The sequence below is a fragment of the Macaca fascicularis genome, chromosome 3, assembly GCF_037993035.2.
Source record: "Macaca fascicularis isolate 582-1 chromosome 3, T2T-MFA8v1.1".
NCBI classification, from domain to species: domain Eukaryota; kingdom Metazoa; phylum Chordata; class Mammalia; order Primates; family Cercopithecidae; genus Macaca; species Macaca fascicularis.
The window spans coordinates 38,689,972-38,706,471 of NC_088377.1; the positions used below are offsets into that span (position 1 = coordinate 38,689,972).

Below are 16,500 nucleotides of genomic sequence, written 5' to 3' on the forward strand. Positions count from 1 at the left end.
CGGGATCTCCCGTTTAGAGGAAGAGTGTCCCTTTCCTGCAGGCCCTGTGTGGTGTGGAAACCACCCCTACCTACCTTTCTCTTCTTTGAACTGTACCGTGAAGCTATTTCTGTTCTAGTCAACCGTCAGAATTTAAGGAACAGTGATTCATGTAACTTATCACACGCTTCTCAGCAGTTCTTTATGAATTTCATTCTGTTGTGAAATTATTGCAGTTTTCATGGCTATGCTGGTCTCACGTTGTGGCCCTTGGTAACTACCTTGAAATGAATTGCCTTCCCCATTGTGTGTAAAGGTTGTGCCTGGGAGCTGTTGAGGCCTCACCTTGGGGAGGTGGCTTTGCTCTCCTGACAAGAGGAAGAATCTTATTTAGAGCATTTCTAATGTGGTTTTTGCTTCCAGACAGAATTACTTTTTTCACAGAGACGGCCACTAAAGTCATAAATTATGCTCAGGATGGACACACGGGTCAGCTGACAGAGTGGAGTCCAGAACAGACCCAAAGACGCAAAAGCAGTTCAGTAGAATTTGAGTCTTTTCAACAAATGGTGCTGGAATTATGGGACAGCTGTATGCAAAAGAGTGAAAACAGGGAGAAATTCCTGTATGAAAATTAAGGTGGACCATAGCCCTGAATGTAAAATACCAAATTACAAAACCTGTAGAAGAAATGGAAATTGTCAAGACCTAGGGCGAGAGCTCTTAACCATGATACCATGATCCATAATCAAGGAAGAAAACAAGTAAGTAAGACTCATCAAAATTAAACTTCTAATATAAAAGACACCCCTAGGGAATTGAAGAGACACATTTTCGATAGATGGGGAGAAGATGTCTATGAACCATGCAGCCGGCAAAGGACTCGTATCCAGAATGCACAGGACTCCCACGGCTCATGACAGAGAACAAACCACCTGACTTAAAAGCGGGAAGAGACCTGAACAGATGCTTCACTGAGAAGGATGGGAGGATGGCCTGAAAGCATCTGAAATGACCTTCAGCGTGACTGGTTGCACCGAGATGTGCACCAAAGCCGCAGTGAATTTGTTCACACCCCTGCTGGAGCGCCTGACTAAGGTCTTCCGACAGCCCCAGGTGCTGGTGAGGACAGGCAGTCGAGACTCCTGTGCGATGCTGGGGTTCAGCACGGTGCAGACAACTTGGCGGTTTCTTATAAAACTGAACTCACACAAACGTGGGGCCCGGTGACCCCACTCCTGGGTATTTACCCTAGAGAAACAGAAGCTGATGTTTAAGAAAAATTGTGCCCAGATGTTAATAGCGCTGTCTGTAGTTGCCCAAAACAGGTTACAATGTGCTACAGCCATACGTGGAATAATAAACATCCAGCAGCCCCGAGGCCTGGCTGTTGATCACAGGACACCCTGGGTGCACCTCCAAGCACGATGCCCAGGAAATCGTGATTTTGCGAGTGTTTTGCCACAACACTTGCAAAAGACAGACTCGGAGGATGGGAGAACACAGAGACGGTGGTTGCTGGGAATGGGACGGTATGCTTATGAGGCCCCGTGAGTGGGTTTGGGGCTGCTGGACTGTTCTGCTTGTGTGATGGTGATTATGAGAATATTTGTGCCGAAATTCACAGAACTGAACACTGTCCGCTTTACAGTAATTTTTAAAAAGAGTTAATATGCTCATTTTCAGTACTGTTTTTAATGGAAGATGGAGTTTGCAGACAATTCGTTAGGGCAAGCCTGTCTCAGGAGTTTGTAGACGATTCGTTAGGGGCCTGTCTCAGGGCCCTTGGGTTGGGTTGAGTTGGGCTGGGTTGGTTTGGGTTGGGTTGGGCTGGGATGGGTTGGGTTGGAAAAGCCTTCCCTATTGCAGGCAGTAGCATGGGGCATGGAAAGGATATCGCCAAGGAAACACGGAGAATCCTTTGAGGAAGCATGTGTATTTCTAACTTGCTATAAGATAGAATGGGAATTTGTAATGGTTTTGTTTTCTAGAGTCTTGGTAGAATAGGGAAGACAGTGTAATAAAAGCTAATTTTGAAATGAAGAATTTTAAAGATTTTCAACAGAAATAGCTCTAGGAAGTCACCCTGGAAATGTTTTTAAAGATGTTCAGTAGCAATAGCTCTAGGAAGAGTCACCCTGGAGTTGCTTCTTGAGCATTGCTTTTCTGGCTGTATCTTCCGACTTTCATTTTTAAGTTTTGCTGTGAGTTGGGGATGTGTGGGAATAGCCATTCCCAGGTGTTGGGTAGGAGTGGCCCTGCAGGAGGGTGCATGTGCCCCAAGGCCTGGGGCACTGTTTCAACCTAGCATGGAACATAGGAACTCTTGTCAGTGGCTGGAGTAAGAGTACCCGCCTGGAAGGCTGGGGAGCCCTGGGGTGGTCTGGGTACTGTCCTCCCTGCCTGCAGGATAGCAGCTGGAGGAGCTTGAAGGCTGCCTGCCTCATGGCTGTCAGTGCAGCAGCCCTTCCTGGCCCTGGAGCAAGCTTTTGGTCCATGAGTCTCTGCACCGGGACTTGCCTCCTGGGACCTCTGCCACTGTCTTGAGGGCCCTGGTGCCCAAGCCTCAGGCAGCTGCGACCCCAGATTCGGTTGCTTTCCCTGCCATCTCATTCCAGCACGAGTGCTCACCCCACTCAATGCAGAGCCTCAGGTTCCCTCAAGATCCCCAGAGATGGAATCTCCCAATTTAACAAGATAGTTGGTGACAAGATTTGAGCGGCACTGATTTAACTCAGCTCCCAGAGTTTAAGTTCTCAAGACACAGTCCTGCTCCTTCCCTGGCCTCATCCTGTGTAGCTGGTGTGGATGCGGGGTTTCCGGAGGGTGGGGCTGAGGCAGGTCAGCAGCAGGGGGATGGCTCATTATTGATCGCTCAATACCTTGAGGATAACTAGGATTAATGACCTTTATAGGGTTGTAGGTTTGGGGTATATACATACATACATATATATGTATATATATATACACACATACATATATATATGTGTGTATATATACACACACACACACATACATACATATATATACACACACACATACATATATATATATATATTTTAAACGAATTGGCTTTCACGTGGGGCAGCCTACAGCAGTGTGGCCTCACCAGGTGCCCAGCAAAACACCTGCTGACACTGTTACTGTGTGTGTTCCCGTCATCCCACGAGGTGGACACGGTTATCACCACATTTTTCTGACATGAAACTTGGAGAGGAGAGGGTTTAGGAAACTCCTGAAGCCACATTGTCAGCGGGACCTGGGTGGTCTGGCCTTACATCCTGCACTGTTTGCCCCTCGCCACACTGTCAGCAGACCTGGGTGGTCTGGCCTTAGAACTCCCGCTGACCGCCCCTCCCTGCCACGTTGTGGGGTTTTTCCTGCTTCTGGGCAGCATTTGATAGCTTGTGAAACAAGACCAAGACTTGCTATGAGTGGATATGCCATTATCTGAGATCCAGAACCTTTCCTGGACCTGGCATTGCCGACGTCACATAAGGGGAGGTAAAAACGTTTTCTTTGTGGTCATTGGGGCTCCTGAAATGGTGTTTTTCCCAGTGAGAACTGACTCACAAAAATCTGTTAACTCAATACTATGTGAACAGGAAGAGGTGTGTTGGGCTCTAGTTAAATGTCTCAGAGCCACAGAAGTAAGTGAGGGCACCTTCCGAGCACAGCCTCCCGGAGGGGAGGCCAAGGACGTTTGTCTGGAGGGTTTGCCATGAAGCAGGACCCGGACAGGGCTAGTCTGCCTGGAGAGGCCTCTGCCATGATATAAGTTAGTTGAAGTAGTTGAGGGGTGGTGGCGTGAGGTCGGTGGTCCCCGAAAAAGCCCCTAGTAAGGCCGGTTTCCGTGGGATAGAAAACTACCGTTCAGTGGCTGTAATCCTGGCTTCACGGGTCTGATGTACAATCCTGCACTTGGGTACTTGGATCCCAACCAGGTCAGATGGTTGTATCTTGGAGCAGCGTTTGTGTCAGTAGAGAGCAGAGTGGTGGTTCCCAGAGGCTGGGAAAGGACAGAGGTGAGGCCCCTGAAGGATGCTGGTCTTCCTGGTTTAGGGGTTTGGGGCTCAGCCACCTTCCTGTGTCCGTGTAAATTATACCCAGGATGATTTTCGCTCGCCCCACTTTAGTGAAGCATTGGAGCTTCAGGATGTGCGTGCCCACGTCACCTGGGCCGTGATCCTGGAGTTGGGTGAGACTGATTCCCGGGTTTATAGAATTACTCTGGGATTATTAAAAACAGAAGCACTTGAGGCATTCATAATGCTATTTCCTGAACGTAATTTATGTGCAGTTCTTCAGAAACATTTCTCTGAGGAAGCATCTATAATTTTTGTTTTCTGCCACTCAGTGCTAGAAAGAATTGTGCAACACTCAAGTGAGTGGCATTATTCCCCTCCCTCCACCATGCAAGCAAGATTAAAGGTACCTCTGGCCCCCCTCAGTCTTCTCACCTGCAGGGCGCCTGGCGTGGCAGTGTGCTGCCTTCCGTCTTCTTTTTGGGGAGAATTAGTTGTTTTTGTGTGTACTGCTCAGCTCAGCCTGGTGCGGTTGTGTGGGTGAGGAGCTTGGTTGCTAGGTGACCCTCCCAGGCCTGCCTCCCACCTCCCTAGGCCTTGTTCTAAACTGACAGATAACCAGTGTGTTTTGGAAGAGGAGAGCAGCAGGGCAGGAGAGAGTTTGTTCAGACTTTCTCCTTGCTCTGATGTTTGAGCCCTCATCCAGCCTGGGCCCTTCTACAGAGCTGCCTTTGTGTGTTGCAAACCACTCCCTCCCAGTAACCGTGCTTTTAGAGGTTTGGAAATGTGAATTAACTCATGTTCAATTTAAAGTGTACTATTAAATTTTCATGTTGAAACTGATGTATTTTATGGCCTTTATTAGATTTCTCTTGATTTTTTTCCCCCATATGAGACATTGCATCTTAAGGGAGACAGACTGGTGTTGGCCCCCTTTCCTAAGGATGGAAGTGAATTCTGAAAGCCCTTTATGTAGGCAGCGAAATAATCAGGGAACCGTTATTATAGCTATGCCTGTCCATGTAAAGTGAGCACGACTCATAAGCAGGAAAAAAATGCAGCCCGGGGGCAAGGTGAGCCCTAATGCTGCCTGTGCCTAGCCTCCCTGCCATGAGGAACAGAAGTGCAAGCTCAGGTGGTTGAGTCAGCCTCCAAGCCCAGCCTGCGCCCCCCTCACATCCCTCTGCATCTGCAGGGGCACAGGCCATGCTGCCACCCCTCGCTCAGTGCCAGGGCTGATGCATCAGGAACGGGGGTGCTGTCCGCCCCTTGCTCGGTGCCAGGGATGATCTGTCAGGATCCCTTGTGCTCATCTGGTCCTCACGTCTTCATCACCAGCCTCCTGCTGGTAACGGGCTTGTTATTACCTTGGTATGTGTTGTGGGGTGGTGCTCAGTCCTCCGAGGGAGGGAATTGGCCCTCAGCCGATTCACATTCAACGGGACCGGGGAATGGGTTCTTGTTCCATGTCCTGGATCCCAAGAAGCCCTTGTCCTGGATCCTGTAATGCCCGGGGTCTTCCTGAGAAACGCTGGTGCCACTGGAGCACAGCCCGGGCCCCTCCAGTTTCTCTGCTTTGTAACTGCACTTGTGTTTAGCAGGTCTTCCAGGACTTAGACGCTGCTTGGTGTGAGCCAGGTTTTGTGTGGAAAGAGGACAGGTCCGAGCCGACAACCAACCAGCCCAGAACCATCTTTTATGCTTCCAGATTCTGTGGCCAAAAACTTACCCGTGGACGTTGAGGGTGATGCATTTCTGCTCCAAGACGTCTGTGGACTCAGCTGGAGGGATGGAAAGGATGTGGAGCCTCTTCACTCCTGGCCTGGCCTTGGACCTGCTGTGCAGCCTCTCAGTGGCACCAGGGCCCCCTTGTGTCACAGCAGTCTCGGGTTCGTGGCACTGCCTCAGGATGTCCCAGGCTTCATGATGTCCAGGCTCCCCTGGCATGGCGACTTCAGGTGGGTGGCACTGCTCTGACGGACGTCCCAGGCTTCATGATGGTAGGGCCTCCTTGTGCCATGGTGGCCTCAGGATGGTGGCACTGCCCCAGGGTGTCCTAGGCTCCAAGGCCAGTGTTCCATCCAGCGAAGGGAAGTTGTACTGTAAGGTCTAGTCTCGGAAGGTTCCTGGGGTCCTATCCTTCAGAGTGGTCCTACACTCACCACAAATCAAGCCAGGGGAGGCCCTGCCAGAATTTGCAGCTGTGTTTCAGGTGGTTCCACAAGGCCTCTTTTATTTTGGCCTAGTCAGGTATATAATTCTTTTTCTCTTTGGTTTTATTGAGACAGGCAAAAAAAACCTTTTTGTTGCCCAGGCAGTGGTGTGAGCACAGCTTACTACAGTCTCAACCTCCCAGGCTCGAGCGATCCTCCTGCCTCAGTCTCCTGAGTAGCCAGGACCCACAGGCACATGTCCCACATGTCCCCATGCCTGACTTACTTTTGTATTTTTTGTAGAGATGGAATTTTGCAATGTTGCCCAGGCTGGACTCGAACTCCTGGACTTAAGCAGTCCAGCTGCCTCAGCCTCCCAAAGTACTGAGATCACAAGCATGAGCCACCGTGCCTGGCCAAGTGTGTTTCTAATTTCAAAATTAAGAGGACCCCCAGCCAGTTAATTACGTCTCTTTTGGAGCATGCTGCTTATAGTACACCAGGAAAAATCCTCCAGAACTTGGAAAGGGGGCTGGACAGACACAGCCCTTTGAGGTTGTCTGAGAAACCCCTGGGGTCTTTAACCATCTGGAGGGATGTACCATGTCAGACTCACTGTTGTCGACGGGCCGAAGCCCAGGTTTCATGAGGTTATGTGTCGGCTTGTAGTACTTTCTCTGGCAGAGATGCGAGTGACTTCTGCTCACTGAGAGGCTCAACTCAGAGACTTCATGGCCTGAGGGACGGCAGGCTGTTTGAGCTGATCGAGCAATCTCGCGCTACCCTTATTTTCTGAAACGCCTATGAGTGACTTCTCACATGGTCTTTGAAGAGGCTTCATGCCCGCGCTCCTTGGTAATGATCGAATGCTTTTTTTGACCCCTCGTCCCCTTTCTTTGGGATGTTCCGGTCTCAGTTCTCATGTGTTCTGCTTCTACGGGAATTTCTGAAGCTGCTGAATGTAGAAAGCACTGAGGAGGCTGTGCTCCCACCCCTGTGAGCCTTCCAGGCATCATCCTCTCCCCTTGGCGAGGCGGCGTCCATGGCACACCGAGGAGGCTGTGCTCCTGTCCCCCGTGAGCTTTCCAGGCGTCCTCCTCTCCCCTCCAAGGGGGACAGGAGGAACCTTTCAAACCCTTCTTAAACTTGTTTTCATGTCTTTGTTTTAACAGATTTCTTTGTATCTTCTCCCTTATCCAGAAGTGAGGGTGAACGCTGAGTTATTCACGGGAGTCAAGAAACCACACGCAGCCCAAAGTGACGTTTGTTTCCCTGAAATGATTTGTGTGTGTTCACCTTAAAATGCAACTCAGTAAAACAGGTGTGTTTTGAGAAATAACTTTAAATTACCCAGGTAAAAATGTGACAGTTAAATTTCATCATCTGTGCGGGTGTCCAGAGCCCCCTTCTGTGATTGCGTGTGAGTTTGTGACTTGTGGTTATTTTTGAAGAAAGAAAATCTGTTGCTGAGGACTTCAGAGGGTGTGCTGGGATTGTGTAGGGTGGACATCGGGGACTTCAGTGTGTGGCTTCCTTGAAGAGGTTCAAATTAAGGCTGAGAGTCCCTACTCCAAAATGCTCGAAACCTGAAACATTCCGAACTTCCTCATGACACTCGAAGGAAATACTCTTCGGAGCACTTTGGATTTCAGGCTGGGGATGCTCAACTGGAAAGTGAAACATTGCAAGACCCTTCTGGCCCCAGGAGCTTGGATAAGGTCATGAAGGGGGCCTGTGCCGGGTGTCCCTGGAGTGTGAGGCAGCCTGGGCTCGCTGAACTGGTTTTTGTAGGAGCCACAGAAGGGAAAGAGGGTCAAAGTGGCCACGTCTGGCTCCTGAGAAGGCTGGACCAGAAGGAGGTGGGCACGGAGGGCAGCAGTTGAGTCCCCAGCGTCCGGGGCTCCTGTCCCTGGTGGAGTTGAGAGCCTCCTCTAGTTGTGGCCTCTCCCCTGTCGGCAGCCACTGAGGCCTGAAGGGAGAGGAGGGGGCTGAGGAGAGGAGGAAGGATAGGCCTGCTTCTGGAGAGGGCCAACATCGGCCTGTGCTAGCCTCGTTTGTTACTCCTGCGTCCAGGGTGCACGGCCGTGCCTCGTGGTGTAGCAGTTCCCGGAATGCACAGCTTTCTTGTCTGCAGTAACAGCTTTGTCTCCGACCCTTGGAGGCAAGTTACCTTTTTCCCCAGTGAAAAGAGGTAGAAAATCTTATAGAAATGCATTTGCTCTAATGTCTATTTTCCGATAAGACATGGTCGCTTAGGTTAAATCTTTGGGAGGTCAAGGCAGGAGGATCACTTGAGGCCAAGGGGTTCAAGACCAGCCTGGACAGCATAGCAAGACCACATCTGTATAACAGAAAAATTAGCTGAGTGTGGTGGTGCGTGCCTGTGGTCCCTGCTACTCTGGAGGCTGAGGTGGGAAGATCACTTAAGGTTACAGTGAGCTGCGATTGCTCCACTATACTCCAATCTTGGTGACAGAGCCAAGACCCTGTCTCAGAAAGAAAAGTTAAAAAAAAAAATCCAGAAATGTCATTTTCTTCTTAAATCATCCGAAAAGAAAAATCGTTTTTTTCTAAGAATGTAAAGGGAAACTGATACGATTCTTTCCTTGCATTGTTTCTCCTTTTCAAATATTTACAGTAGTCCGTCCACATCGTCTCTCAATCTCATTACAAAGCAGCAGGTGTCTTTGAGGTTAGTGGTGTTTCTCTGTGTCGCACCTTGGAGAACAGCCAGCATGAAACCTCTTACCACAATCGTGCGCATCGTTTGTAGTCCCAATTAAAATCCTCTCCAGAGATGCCTGTGCTGCTTATTATAGCAGAACTTTGGTTGTGCTGAAATGTGCATTCAGCTAATGGTTTTAAGTTCATATCTGAGATGATGTTGTATAATTCATGAAGCATATGGGATCAGTAATGATTGAAGATAATTCTGGCTGATGTCATTTAGAGGATATTTTTCACTTCAAGTTAAAGTTTCCTTCGCGATAGTCATTTTGGGATTCATTTAACTATGTGCTTTATTTCATAGCTCAAATTTTCATTTGTCATTTCATAACATAGGATTTTGAAAGCAGATTTGGAAAATATTTCTAACAAAATGTTTGCTTATGACGTCCTAAGGAACAGCACTCAGAATTGCTACTAACTGTGGTACATTTTAAGGCTGATGATAGAAGTCACTTGAACGGGAAGTGGTGCTTTGTGAGGCAGATGGGGTTTGAACCCTGGCCCTCCTGATACACCAGTCCTGACCCTGGCCTTCTCTCCTCTACACTGGGAGATGAGAAGGTGCCAGTATCCACCTCACAGGCCGTCCTGAGAACCTGGGACTAAGGGCTTGTGTTCCTCTTGCAGGTGGTGCAGATGTGGGGGCTTGAGGATATACACACTGCAGGCTGCCAGTGTCGGGGTAATCCAGTTTTAGTCATAAAGGTGGGATTTACTTTGCTCCCCTGCTGACCAGGTGCGGTGCCGCTGTTGTAGCAGGTGTGTGGATCCTCTTGGGTGCTCCTCAGGTGGAGAAGGAGTCACTGATTCGTATTCCCAGTGTTAGATGTGAGGGGACCATGGACCTCATGTGTTCAGAGGGGAGGAGTAAAAAGCTTCCCTTGTAATTCCAAGACTGTCTATCCCAGGAATGCCAAACCACTGGCTTTCACCTGACACTGTCGTAGGTGACACTGTATGGAAATGAGGACTCATATTTCGCATACCTGAGCCAGTACCTGTCTCTCTCCAGGGCCGTGGCCAAGCCCTCTTGATTTCTCTGGGTTGCCAGCCTGGGGATCTGTAAGCCCAGTGACGTCTCCGGTCTCAGCCCCCGCTCCCCGTGGGGACAGGAGGTGGCTTCAGGAGGCTGGTGATAAATGCCTGAATGAAGCAGACTTGTGACTGCAGTTCTGTCTAAGGGCCTCCCCGGGTGTTAGATGTCAGTAAATGACACCTGTGTGTGGATCTCATGTGCTGAGAGAAACAGTGGGGGAAATCAAAGCTTGTGGAGTCTGCAGGTTCTGGACTTGGGGGTGTGTGCACCTGTGTATTTGGTGAGGGGTGTGATGTCTGGAATGAGTGTGCACGTGTGTCACGTTTGTGCATGTGTGGTGAGTGTATTTAGCAGGCGTGGGTGGAGTGAGCATGTTCATGTGTGTCGTATGTATTTGAGGGTATGTGTGGAGTGTGTACATGCATCACATTTGGTGAGGGTATTTGAGGGTGTGTATGGAGTGCATACATGCGTTTGCGTGTATAGTATTGGGTGAAGGGGTGGCATGTGTGGAGTAAGCATGCACACGTGTGTGCTGTGTGTGGGGTTTCTACGTGGTCCTCCCCTGAGCCTGCTCCTGGGCCCTGCTGTCCTGGCAGCTTTACAATTTGGTGTGTCTTTGATTCCGGAAGATTCTGGAACCAAATTCTGAAGCTGTGATCACAAACTTGCAGCCTTGGAGGACGCTGGCCCATGGAGCTGGCACGAGGATCTCTGTGCTGGCCTCTCCCTGGGCTCTGTCCACAGAAGAGCATGTCCGATGATTGAGCTGTGCGGGTCTGTGGCTCCTCAGCCTCCAGTCAGCCCTCGGTTCTGCCTCGCCTCTGTTTTTCTTGCTGAGGGGCTCCGGGAAGTGGTGCCTGGGATGGCGTTTTCACCCTGGGGTTGCTTTTCCAGCTGCCCAGATGCTGGCTGTCTGAGGCCTGCTGCCATCCTGGTGGACGGGGCTGTTGCGGGGGCATTCCTGAGCACCTGCGGGAAGGCAGGGTTAGGAAGTGCCAGAGGTGAGTGGCTTCCTCCCACACTTGATTTTCTGGAAAGTTCTGGGTCTCATATTTTTCCCTAAGGGAAGTTAGAAACTGAGTTTCTCTTTAGGGGAATGTCTTTGCAGCGTCTGTTGTTTGAATGTTCTCCAGGTGTGGAATACTCGGGGCCGTGTGTGTTTGGGAACATCCGTGTCCTAAGCGAATTCAGTAGGGAATGGAGAGAGGCCTCCTGTCAGCTTGGCCTCTGTTTCCTGCTTGTTGAGAGTTGACAGCTGCTGGTATCCCAGGGAGAGTAAAACACTGGGCAGTGTGGGATGGAAACGTTCACTCTGACAAGGTCAGTGGGAAAGCATCTAAACAAACGTCGCTGTTCTTCAGGCTTCTGGGGGTCGAGCTTGTTTTGTGGTGTTGAGGGAAAGCTACGCTTGTTCCTGTTCTTCACCATTTGAATGGTGTCCAGGCCTCGTTCCTCTGGAGAAGTGATGCACGTGAGTGGGGGTCAAGTCGCAGGCTCCGAGGTTATTTGGAATCTGTCAACTGATTTCCTGAACACACAGGTGCTTGGTAAAGATATTCCTGATTAGCTAAAACATTTCAACAGGACGTGATAGCTGGTGGTTGTTTAGAGACTATCACATTTTTCCTGTTACTTTTTAAATGCCTGTTGAATCAGGGGGGATTCCCATACTTTTCTTTTCCTGTCTGCATACTTGATATTTTGTTTATTGTTTTTTATGTGGGTGTGCAGTTAACAGGATTTGGAAGCAGTCTCAGCCCTGGGGAGACTTCAGGGCCACCTCAGTCAGTGCTGAAGGGAGGCAGGGATTTGGGGGCTACCTCCTCCATAGGACAGACACCAAGGGCCAGAGGTCAGCAATCTCAGTGAGGTCACAAAGACGGGCACACCCAGCACCCTGGCCCATGTGCCTCTCCTTCACGTTTGTCTCTGCTCAAACTGCTCTCCTGGGTCATCACGGGTGATCTCTAGGCGCGTGCTTGCTTCTTGCAGAAGTGGTGTCTGGCTGTGGTCAGTGTGGGCCCTCAGGACGTCCATGTTTTTGGCTCACATCAATATTGGGCAGTGGTGTATGTTTGTTTTGGAGTGGTAGATCGGGTGGATTTTGGCTTTACCAACTCATTTAATACCTGTTCTCCTAGGTATAATACCTGTTCGTAAGCCGCATGTTTTCCTAGGTGCTGGGGCCCTATCATAAGCCGCATGTTTTCCTAGATGCTGGGGCCCTATCATAAGCCGCGTGTTCTCCTAGGCGCTGGCACCCTATCATAAGCTGTGTGTTCTCCTAGGCGCTGAGACCCTATCGTAAACTGTACTTGAGGGATCTCGGAGGTGCTCCTTATGAGGATCCGATGCCTGACCTGAGGTGGAAGAGTTGCAATTCAAAACCAGCCCCCCGAAAAATTGTCTTCCATGAAACCCATCCCTGGTGCCAGAAAGGCTGGGGGACAGCTGGCCTAACGCGGGCTAAGATGTCAGTAGATTTTTGGACTCGGGCCTCAGTTGAAGAGGATTAGATTTTGAAAGGTGGGGATTGAAGGCTTCTAAAGGGCAGGTTTCATCTCCAGTGGGGCCTCGGCAGAACTGGCTAGAACTGACCCAGAAGCTGACAACTAGTCAGGCTGGCTCACTACCTGTGTCCTGTGTGTGCAGCCTTGCTGTTTATTCAATTGTCTCGTGGTGATGTGGGTTCCATCCACAGCCTCAGAGTAGTGGAACCCATTACTTCAAGGCTGATCTTATTTAACTTTATCAAAAAGACATGAAAATCATTTAGTATAAATCTTCCAGATACCTGTATCCTTTCTTTTCCCAGAGGCTTTTAAGTATTGCAACTTAAAAATCTTCAAAAATAACTTTAAAGGAAAACCTGTAAGTACATTTTTGATGAGCACCCTTGACAGTTTTAATATGTGAAGTAAATTCCCTTGACTTTTGTATTCCTAGAAACTCGTTCATGTTTGCAGAAGACTTTGTATTTTGTCAACAGTGGCCACTGTTCGGTGACCATCATACCTGCCGTGGTCTCATTTAGAAAGTTGGATGTGGATGTATTAGCTTTTCAGACACAAAAACACATGGGCTGTTTGATTTTGGTTTTGAATTTTTTGGGTTTTTTTTTCCCCCAGCTGAATTCAAGAAAGGGAAACAAGCAGATAGAGTAAGTACCAGAAAGAGTCTAAGTGGTTGGGTGGGGGATCCTACTATGGTGCTGGGTTGTGTTCTGCCAGATATCACTCCTCAAAAAGCTGACCCAGAAAGGGCTGGCATTGCCCTCACCCTGTGACATTTGTCTGTCTCACCAGAAAATGAAGAATCTGTCAGAGTACTGTGAGTCAAATTCAGTCAGAACTCGATTAAATAAGAGGCTTTGTCTCAAAGGCCAAAACATAAGGAGATATTTTTAAGTTTTTTTTTTCTTTTTTTTGAGACGGAGTCTCGCTCTGTCACCCAGGCTGGAGTGCAGTGGTGTGATCTCGGCTCACTGAAAACTCTGCCTCCCTGCTTCACTCCATTCTCCTGCCTCAGCCTCCCGAGTAGCTGGGACTACAGGTGCCCGCTACCACGCCTGGCTAATTTTTTGTATTTTTGGTAGAGTCGGAGGTTTCACCGTGTTAGCCAGGGTGGTCTCGATCGCCTGACCTTGTGATCCACCTGCCGCCTCCTCCCAACGTGCTGGATTACAAGCTTGAGCCGCCACACCCGGCCGAAAACATGTTTCTTTACTGCCTCAGTCCTCAGTTGGGTAGTCTGTTCTTTGTTGTTGAAAGGCGCGCTCTGCGAGATGGGAATCTTCCGGTTGCTTACTTAGGGAATCCTGCCGGCTGTCATTTACTGGAGAGCGCAGTTTCCTGGCTGCCCTGGTCTTTGAGGGGAGGGAGACTGAGGGGTCATTTTCCCACCTGGACCAACGTGTTTATTAAACCTGGCTTGTGGATCATTTGGATCTTTTTATGAAGGAAGAGCCACATCTGTGACTTTCAGATGAGTGGAAGTTATGTTAAATATATATATATATATATATATATATGTGCTACTATGGAGAAGTTTTGTCTTTGTGACCTGTGAATACAGTCATGGGAGAGCAGAATGTTCACGGTGTAGGTGCTTACAGTGTGCATGCAGAGTCACATTCTTCACTAGTATTACGTTAAAAAGTGACAAATAAGAGAAAAATATTTTCCTCATTACAACCTCGGTAAGAAGCTGGCAGTACTCTTGTTTTTGGAGGGGTGTGAAGGGAATATTGAGAAAGTATCATCAACGTTAGACTCGCCCACTCTGCAAATCCTGTGCCAGCTCGAGTGAGGACCCCGTGATGGAAAGATGCACCCCTCTGCCCGGAAGAAGTTGAATCTTTGTGGCGCTCAGGATGCCTGGTTCATCTCTATACAAAGGCAGAGTGTGAAACGCTGTGGAGGCTGAGAGAAGAGATGTGGTTAGCAAGTATGAGTGAGAAGTTTGGGGCTTGTTAGCACCTGGCGTGTGTGCAGCAAGCTTTGCTATCTGCACACGTGTGATCCTTGGAACACTGGTGTGTGGAGCCGTGAGGCTGTCGAGGGCCCCAGCTCCCGGCAGGCTGAGGAATCCCCTGTTACCACCAGGATAACCGTGATTGAAGGCTGTCACTCAATCCCAAGTCCCGGAAGGGGCTCCTTTCAGAGAGGAAAACACCCCTGGAGCCTCGGGCAGAATGATTTTTCATATAATGTTGCTCAGATTTCGCAAACATGAAACCAAGAACATATTTCAGAATGCTTATGGTCCTTTTGTAACCATGGAAACAAAGTAATTTGCAGTCGATGGACAGTTTGAGGAAGCTGAACTACCTACATCATGAGCACGGCGCTCTCCCTACCACCCTGGGCCTTGCTCCGGTTTGCTGGGAAGGCTTTGCAGGGCCTCTTGGCTGGGATTCTTCTCCCATGTCCCATGTTGCTACCCCTGGTCACAGCCATACTGCTGGGCACCTGCGCCGTGAGGACACTGAGTGGACACGGAGCCGCGGGGCAGCAGTTGGTCATGAGGTGGCATCCACATGGTCCAAAACAGGTTTCTGTTCATTAAGAATGATCGTTGCAATAAAAACAGAGTGAAAGAAAACCCTCTACTGACCTGAGAATGCGTCAGCTCAGTTGGGTGGGGAAGTGCAGTGAGGAAGGTGAAGACTGAAAGGAAATGAAGGAGGGAGAGGAAAGGAGAGAAGGGAAGTGAAAGGGGGAGGGAGGATGGGAGTGAAGAGGGAGATGGAGGAGGAAGAAGAGAGAGGGTGGTGGGCAGGAGCCTGGCAAATGAGTCCCAGAGCCGGTTCCTGACCGTCGTGGGTGCATCAGAGCTGATCTTCCAGGAGAGGTGGCCTGGGAGGGCTGACCCTTAGGAAGTGAGGGCCGGGGGGAGCTGATGTTTTGGCCCTCAGCGGGGCTGTTGCTGACCTGAGATGCAGTCGATGGTTTTCCCGAAGAGGTCGTCTGCACAGTCACCGTTTGCTGCCAGGTTGGAGAGAGAAGTGCTCCCCATGGGTTCTTTCTATTTTATGGATTTTTCCCAGTTTAGCTGAGCAGCCTGTCAGTGGAAATGTCAGGGATTACTAACATGTCTCCATTCTACAGAGCAGTCGGCCAGCTTCCGATCCTGTAGTTGTTGGGGGCACCACTCCCGTCGTGTCAGTGCTGGCCCAGCATGGAAGCTGCAGCCGGAGGCACTGGGAAACCTGCGTGGCTCTTGCTGCCGGGATTCTGATGGGAGTCGTGCGCTGGAAGAGAGATGTCCTTTAGGCAGAGCCTGGTGAGGAGGGGGTGCTGCTGTTGCAGCAGTACATGGAATTTCAAATGACAAATGAAACAAGCTTTTAATTATGACCAGAGCTCTGGGCCCTGCTTTTCTTCAAATGGAAATGTTGTGCTGAAATGGAAATGAATTTGCTGTTAATTGGTTGCCTCATGCAAGATGGAATGCTGGGAGCAAAGTAGAATGTGGACTTATCCACAGAGCTTCCTCCTCTCAGACTGTAATCAGTTGGATGATGATACACAGGAATACGTGAGAATTCATGTGAGAAAGGCGATGGATGCAGACCTGTGTGACCGGCAGGTGTAGGGGGAGGTTTGAGAGAAGCTTTTGGCTGAAGTGGTGTCAGGTGCAGGTGCTGAAGTGTGATGTCTGGCTGGATGGAAGAGCACACACCTCTGGGCTGCGGGAAACAGATAGAGGAGGAGGTGGGCAGACGTGAGTCATGTCTTAGGAATGGTAGCAATTCAGGCAGACCCAGGATCAGGCTCCCACGGGGGAGGAGTGGACATCAGGACTAAGGGAGCGTGGGGTGGGGGTCATGTCCAGGCCTCTGTGGAGCTCGCTGCTGTGTCAGCAGGGCCTTGTGCTTGCCCTCCTTAAAGCTTTCCCGATCCGTAAAACGGGCACGACAAAATCCACCTTGTGACACTGAAGCTTAAATGAGATGATCTACATGGTGTCTTCCTTCCCTTCCTGACACATCATAGACTCACAGCTATGGTAGCAGTGACAGACTGGATGGAATGCTGGAGCCACTTTGCGCCTGGTGAAGCTACATGGATTT

General features: G+C 49.7%; 1 long non-coding RNA gene across 4 annotated transcripts in view; it reads left to right on the forward strand.

Annotated features, from left to right (window-relative positions):
* LOC135970048 (uncharacterized) overlaps positions 1 to 16,500 on the forward strand; it is a 122,176-nt gene that overhangs the window by 84,338 nt on the left and 21,338 nt on the right. For 3 of the 4 annotated variants that reach the window (XR_010585486.2, XR_010585484.2, XR_010585485.2), the window contains exons 2-3: positions 5,713 to 5,962; positions 7,358 to 7,478. This is a non-coding gene — a long non-coding RNA (uncharacterized lncRNA). Of the gene's footprint in view, positions 1 to 5,712; positions 5,963 to 7,329; positions 7,479 to 16,500 lie in introns of all 4 variants that reach the window. The other variant, XR_012433171.1, reaches the window with a different exon arrangement.